This window comes from Stegodyphus dumicola, chromosome 5 (assembly GCF_044657685.1).
Source record: "Stegodyphus dumicola isolate Sdum_Otavi_A_Nest chromosome 5, ASM4465768v1".
Taxonomy (NCBI): Eukaryota; Metazoa; Arthropoda; class Arachnida; order Araneae; family Eresidae; genus Stegodyphus; species Stegodyphus dumicola.
In genome coordinates, this window is record NC_140772.1 from 531521 (window position 1) to 539754 (window position 8234).

The window sequence follows — 8234 nt, forward strand, 5'->3', positions numbered from 1 at the left end:
AAATAAAAAAACACAGTTTAAAGACAATCATATCTTCATTGTTTAGACATATAGTTTTTCTTTCCAAATCTAACGAAATATACATATAAAAAAATTACATCCATATTAAAATATTGGAAATTCGGTGTAGTTAACATTCTGAAATACTTAACACTATCACTTTCTCACAGAATATATTTTATTTTACAGAAACATGGCTTTTATCTTTATGTGTAGTAAGCAATAAAAATAAGAACGTCAATGCAACTTATATATAAAAACTGGAATAGCAAGATATTCGCAATGGAAAAACTTAGTTTTTGAATAAAAAATAAGGTTTTTCAGGTAAAAACTTTGAATAAATATTTCAGATATTTTCAAAATTTGATTTGAGAAATCAAAAAATGCTTAGTTTCATAAAAGAAATTTTAAAAAATCATTTTAGATGAATTTTTATATATATAGTGATATACATTCTAAATTTTGTAGACATATTTTAATTTAAAAAAGCAAATTATGCTTATTCACAAGATTTGGGCACGTAATCATGTAAATTGTAAGCTAAATTTTCCATTAAATAATCATACTAGTTGGAAAAGTAATTTATTAAAAATAGTTCTTGACAAATTTTATAATGAAAATTTGAATGTGTTAGAACAGCTGATCATATATATATATGTGTCAGTAAACCTGTATCATAATCTGATAGATTTAACTTCTTAAAATGCTACTTATAAGTGAATATATTAATACAATTTGTGAATTGATGTTACTAGTAGTTTGTCTACTTGAGCATAATATGCATAAAAAATCGAATAATAAATTTTAATATACATTGAAGTAAGAAACAAATGCGAATTTAATTTCCCTTACAGGAAAACTATTCAGCTTTATTTTCAATGTATGAGATTCAGAAAATAAGTAACCATAAAATACTCTCATGCTATTGTTTTTAGCTTCATATATTGCACAAAATATTGCAAAAGAAATGTTTCTATTTCTTATTACATAATTATGAAGAGCTTAAAATTAATCATTACCTCAAATTTTGAATAAAGTCTAAAATCTTCATTTAGCTTGTTAAGCTTTCTATTTTTGAGAAGTTATATGCATACAAATTCCTATACATTAATCATTACAGGTGAATAAATGCTTACATATACTTTTAGACTATAACTTATTTTTATATATGCTAATTCCAAGTCTCATTTGGGAAAAATAAAGTAAATTTTAAAGTGAAATAATATGAATTATAGCTCACATGTGTAAGCTAAAAATTCATTTTTCATAATTCTGCTGAAAATTATTATGTATTTCATTTATTGATTAAATCCGAATAGGAATCATTACCATAACTGCAGAATTATAATAATTTCAATGAACGAAGTATTTTAAATATAAGTGAAAACAAGCAATGCATGAAAAACTCTTTATTAGGAAATATATGTACATATATATATATATAAATGGAAAATATGACAATAAAATAACATTAAAAATATGAAATGTAATGCATGTACAGAATGCAATAAATTCATACTCAAAACATGTATTTAAAGAGTCCACACAAGCTCTAGGAGTGCCGACATTATACAAAAGGCTTGCCACAAAATTATAAAAATGTGTTGATGTATGTGCATATTGAACGCTAAATACAAAATTAGTTTTAAATAGAATGTCAAATGCCTTCATGGCATGATTTGGGCATGCTATTAAGTGATTTACTGCTTTAATATAGAATGAACTTGTAATACACACGATAATGGGCTGTTTATTCTGAGCTGGTCCAAGAGACTCCATGTCTTCTATTCCCTGAAAATAAATTTCTTTATTAAGAATACATCCATTACCTATGTATTAGGACAAGTCAAATACCAATGAGCCATACTAGAAAGTTTATCTTTCCAATTAAAAAATATCGCCAGAAAATTTTTTCTTCTTTCAAAAATAAGTAATTCCTAGTAATTTTATTCACATAGAGGTCTTTTGCTTTTAGTTTCTGTAAAAATGCAGTATAAATACATATAGGAATATGTAAATATTATATTGATGCAAATATAGAATAGGATAGTTTATTTGTGCGTTGCTTCTTAATGAAAAATGTAATAAATAATGTACATAAAAATGTAAAAAGAACAAACTATATGGAAAATTAGTGTGTCTTTTCCTTATGAAAACAAGTATCATCCCTTCATAATAAACTATTGTTGTTCATAATAAACTATTGTTATTGTAAAGATGTTTGTTCTTGATTTCATGATCGCTATAGTCTGGCTGGAAATGTATCTTTTGAATTTCACCTTGAAGCAAATTTTTCCATCACTTTACAAAATAAAATAAAAAAATAAATAAAAAAAAAAACTATGTTCACTGTATATGCATGCATATATATGATTAGTGTCATGCTTTAGATTTAGATCATATAAACGCATCACACATATTACAAACCATCTTATTCTCTCGAAATATTTGCTAGTATGTAGGTGACATTCAAATCAATGCAATTCCAATTCTACAGAAATTAGCTAAATGACCATGCATCATCTGTGGGTACAATAGTCGAAAGCAGACTGAGAAGATGAATTTTAGCCACATGAGGCCAAATACATTCACTGTTGTAAAATGGCTCATTTTAATATAATCTGCCCTCTTAAAATGAAAGTTAGTGCAAAGCATATCAAAATTCCTTAATACTTACATTTAGCAAATATTAGAAGTGCAGAATTTGGATTTTTTTTTTTTTCAAATAACAGCCTGAGGCTAAAATACTTGCTTTGCCTTTACCCTACAAAAATAAAAATAAAAGTATATATAAAAGACATATACTGGATAAAAATTGCATGTGAAATGTAATAATTAATTGAAACTATATAAATATCACACATGAACCTTGCAAGATAGAATATGTAGCAAATTTCAAAGGATACGCAGCTCAACTCATTTACATATAGTATCAATAGCTTATTTACATATACATACACTGCAAACTAAAAATATTATCCTATGAAAAGAATTTTATAGCTAAGCATATGAAATTATTTTTTATGCATAGACTTATGCCAAATATTTACTCATTAATAATGAATAAAACCTTTTTCCCTCTTTCTTTCCAATAACTTTAGCTGAGGAAAAGTTCTGTGAGCAAAACTAATGCTTTTAGGTCATCTATATAACACACGTTTATTACATAATGATTAAAAAATATCATTAAAAAAGCCTTTGGCACTAGAGGCACATGCATTTACAGCTTATCTTTACGAGCCAGAAGAAAAAACTATAAGCCATTTAAGAATAAAGACCAATGTGAGTAATAGATGCAAAATTACTTTACTCTAGGTAATTAAAAAGTAAACAAAGAAAAGTTTTAAAGTATTCTATCATTTATAATCCTAATTAAATTTTTAAAGATTTTTACCACTGAAATCAGCAATACTTGGTACCAGAAGATCAGGGCGTTTTGTTTCCACATATTTCAAAATTCTTGGGACATATATAAAAAGATGAAAACTGTTTTTTAAATGTCTATCATTAGAAATTGTTTCAGTTTCGATACAATTTCTTACATGGCTATTAGACAAAACCATTTCAATTGTTTTTATGACTAAAACATACTGAAATGTTTCTTTTACAATTTTGGTTTCAAATTGACCTGTTTTTGTATTTAGAGCTTGATCCAATCTACTGCCAAGCATAATTTCGACAGCTTCGATAAAATTCTGACAGCTTTTCAAAGCCTTTATTTGTCATTTAGTTGCTGACATGCCATCAAAAATCTGGCTAATGGGAAGGATGCCTCGTGGAGGTCTTTGTAAGGCAAACTGGTTCGTATACACGTTACACATGGAGAAAACCACAAAAGGTCCATGCAGCCAGCTCCTTCATGCGATTCAAACTCTGGACCGAACTACCAGTGCTCAGCGACTTTGCCGCTGGTGGGTAATATTTAGGGGATGTGCATTAATGTTCGGAGAAAAATCATGATATTAAGCATTTGTAAGTAAACAGCCTGTTAAACATGGTATTTAGGGCATATAAATTAAAATGAGCGCAGGGGCGTAGATAGAGGGGGGCAAGGGGCATCTGTCCCCGGGCGCAGGATCCAAAAGGCGCCAAACTGATGATATGGCATTTTAGAATTAAATGTTTTCCATCCTTGGCAAGCAGTAGGGGGCGCGAAATCTTCAGTTGTCCCTGGGCACTGAAAACCCTAGCTACGACTCTGAATGAGCAGCAAGAAATATAATATTAAGCATATGTAAGTAAAATTTACATAAAGTAAATATTAGTTACTGAAATCAATTTGGCCTTACCCCATTTTCTGAAAATTGTGCCGAAAACTGTTCCGTTAAGAAAATTTTCGGCAACATATTATCTTAGAAGGAAACATTCTTTAAACGCAATTTAATATTTCCTTGACTGTATCTCAACCATTATGCTTAATTTCATGCCAAGACAAGTACTCGAGTATGCAGTTTCGTAAATGTTCTTTGCAAACACTTTAAAATCACTTTTAGGAAACATAGTACGGAAATCAGACAAAATAATAATAAATTGAGAAAAAATGACACATGCAAATAAATTTTGAACAGCAGCGAAAGAAAGCGAGGAGGCCGCAAGAGAATTCTACCAGCTTTGTGCTTTTGCAGCGTTTACATTTACTGGATTCTTTGCGGTAGTGTTTTCGAAGGCAGGTGGAAGGATGGTAACTTTGAACTTCTGCAGTTCATAAAATTTCAGAATGCAGTTCCAAATACTGATATACATCTGTAAATTTTTTTCATGACTGTTGCGAGAATTTTGCAAAGTACAAATGGATTAAAAAACACCTAAGACTGAGAAATTGTACCATACTGTCTACAAATCAGCTGATAGAGTAGAAATCAAACTTTTAGAATACTATTAATGATTTTGTGTATAGGAAAACAAACAAAATAGTACTTTACGATATTAGAATTAATGTTTTATTTCAAAAATAAACCCAGATATTTTGTTTTTATATATATCATTTTGACATTTTATAGACTTTTTATTGTGCACTGAGCAAGGCAGCAAGAACTCTGGCTACACCTCTAACAGTGTTCACATAACTTAGTTATTGAAAATGTAAACAAGCTGTGTTACCTGGGTCTTTAAATCCTATCTAAACCAGAAAATGAATTCATATGAGTTTATTAAAATCAGGTTACTTACATTTCTTTCCTACTTTAAAGGACTGTGGATAAGAAAAGGTTTATAAGACTTGTTTGATACAACAATAGCTTTTGCTAATGTAAACAATTATATTATTTTGAACATTACTTCATCAGATCCTCTCACTCATTTTAATATCACTAGGAGAAGATATAATAACTAATTGAAATGAAAAGGCAATAATCTTGAAAAGTAATAAGTAAATGTCATTAGTTTAACTTTCTAACTATTGAGTTTGATGTATATGAATTTATCTATGAATCATTTCAGAATTATCATGTTTAAATTAGTATATATTTCGACAATTTTGAAAGTATGCCTGACAAGTTTTCTTAGAAGGGGAAATAAATAAATAAAAATAACCCGTCGAATTAGGTTTTCTCCCGCAATAGAAGGGAGGGGAAGCTGTTTTTTAATTGTGCATTCTATTATCTGTTAATAAAATAAGTTAATTTTTTAAATATGATAGGCGCTGCCACAAATATAAAGCAATATTGCTTAATTTTTATATTATAAAATAAAAATGCATCAAACATTTAGGTTTTATGGCTTACATATAAAAAAGTAGTTTTGTTTCAGTTGAAATAAAAATGTTTAGACATGTACGAATTTTACTATTTAATTAAGTCTGAAAAAAAACATGCCTTACATTTTTTAAAAATAAATACTGTTTTTTTAATTTTCTTATTTGCATTAAAAGAAATAAACATTTGATGTACATATTATATATTGGCATATACGTATATTTGTCAGTAAATACATATTTAGCATAAAATAAATACATGTATATAGCATATAAAGTCAACTGAATATCTGGAATTTTCAAAAATCCGGACTAGGTATAGTTTTTAATTTAAAACAGAGTAGAAAATAAAATTACCTTTTAGGACATTAACAGCATCTTCGGGAACTTCTTGCAGTTATAAAAATCTGATAATTTTGAACTATCATGTAATGCCTCCTGAAAAAAAAAAAAGTATTTTATTGTGCTAAAGTTTAAAAGAAAGACAAGGGGCAGATAAATTTGACAATTTGCTGTGGCACAAGTATTAGGAATATGGAACCTATGTAGAATGGACAAGGTTTTTTTTTTTTTTAGTCCAAAGGGACAATTCTCCCAGAAGGACTGTTAATTTCGTTTTGGCATTTTGCATATATTTTGCATTTTGCATATTCCCGATATGTTTCATTTCAAATTGCTGCCACCAAACATTATATTTAAAGAAATTAAATAATGAAGAATCTGCATGAATGTATGTATGTTTCTCGTATTGTAATAAAACAACGGTACCTAGAGCCAACAAAATTTGAATAAGGTAATCTTCCATAGAATATGGGCATGTGGAAGCCCTAATTTGAATTTGAAGTTGGTTTTATTATTTGCTTTATTATTTAATATTTTCTAATACTTCAACGAATTTTTGATTAACAAAGTAAACGATTTCAAAGCGAGCAATAGCAAGACTGTACGAGTAAAAAAAAAAAAAAAAAAAAAAAAAAAAAAAAATCTCCAGCTCGCGAGAGTATTGGAAATTCTAAAGATATGTTCATTTTAAAATTATTTTGCGATATTGCTGTTGAATGTTTTTATGGTTTAACTGCGAAGAACATGATATTTTATAAATAAAGGTAACACACAAAATGTTAAAAAAACGCCCCTTTGGACGTAATTTAAAATCTGAAGCTTTCAGTCTTTTTTAAAGAATGCAAGATTTTTTTAAAATCGTAAACGGAAAGCCGTCTTAGCAGCTTTATTGGCCTCCCGGACTTTTGAATGTTCAAGAGGCCTTAGCTACACCTACACTCTCGAGAATAACAACATATTTGCAAAATATAACTTTTAGAATGTTGATATGACCCAGGTAGTGCTAGTATTTATATTTTGGAAAAATTCAGCTTCGCAACAGTAAGTGAATTTTATTGTCACAAACTATAAGCAGAATTTATAAAAAATGAAAGTTAAAAATCTATTAAAAACTACTAGAAGCTGAAAACGATATGACTTCAATAGGAAATTCAGTAAAGTATACGGTTTTTATTTCTTCCAATACTACCAAATAATTTACACACTTGTGTTATTAAAAAAAATCAAAACTTTAGTATGCATTTTTTTTTTTTTCCCACCGCTGTTCTTCCTATTTAAAATAGGAATGCATGCAAAACTAAATTTAAATAATTAAATTCGATAGCTTTGTGTAAATTGTTCAAAAATAAAAATAATGTTAAGACTTATTTACAAAAAGTACCATCCATACGTACAGCTTTCATTGTGTTAGCATTACGTAATAAATAAAACTACGTTACAGCATTACACTCTTAAAGAAAATTTACAGACACCTAAAAAAAAAGAGCAAACTAAAACTACTTTTTATTACATACTTAAATTTTGACACATAAACTAACTATAATTTATGATAATTAAGATATTTATATTAAGAAATAATTGTATATATATTTTAAAAGCGAACTTACTTTTGGGAAAGGAGCTGTATCCATTGTTACAACTGTCCTCGCTTGAAATGGCGCTTAGCCAAAGAACGTTCTTTGGCTTAGCAAACTTGTTTGGTCAGTCTGGGTGGACAATGACAAGACAGGAGGTCGTCCTGCTCCTTCAATTCACTCCCTTCCCCAAGGTTATTATTGCAAGTGGGAAACATGTTTTGCTACCAAGACAGTAAATTTGCGTTGTTTGACACGAAACGGAGCGAACACCATGGAGGTAGGAAGTAAGATGGAGTCGCCCTAAACAAGTTTCTCCGTACCCTGCTCTGAAGCACCGGCGATCCCTACGTGGTGACCAAAACATTGGGTCATTTACCATTGAGTTCTATGGGATTTGACGCGTTCGGGTGTAAATATTTTGTAATTACGTCGCAAATATACATATAAATGTATATATTTTCTTTTTCTACAACACTTCAGAGTCCTAAGTATGTGAAAACAACATATTTTTAAATAACATTTCATTCTGAACGGAATTAAATGCTATACTTTTCACAGGACAGTTTTCAGAATGGTTTAATTTGAATGAAATATTTTCACAAGTTTTCGTTAATTAAATTAGA

At 28.9% G+C, this 8234-nt stretch overlaps 1 long non-coding RNA gene across 1 annotated transcript; it reads right to left on the minus strand.

Moving 5' to 3' along the window:
- Positions 1-1400: 1400 nt before the first annotated feature.
- On the minus strand, positions 1401-7766 carry LOC146996997 (uncharacterized). The gene is made up of 4 exons (XR_015041059.1): positions 7642-7766; positions 6050-6130; positions 2678-2764; positions 1401-1791 (listed from the first exon to the last, which is right to left on the minus strand). It is a non-coding gene; the product is annotated as an uncharacterized LOC146996997 (long non-coding RNA).
- Positions 7767-8234: the final 468 nt, after the last annotated feature.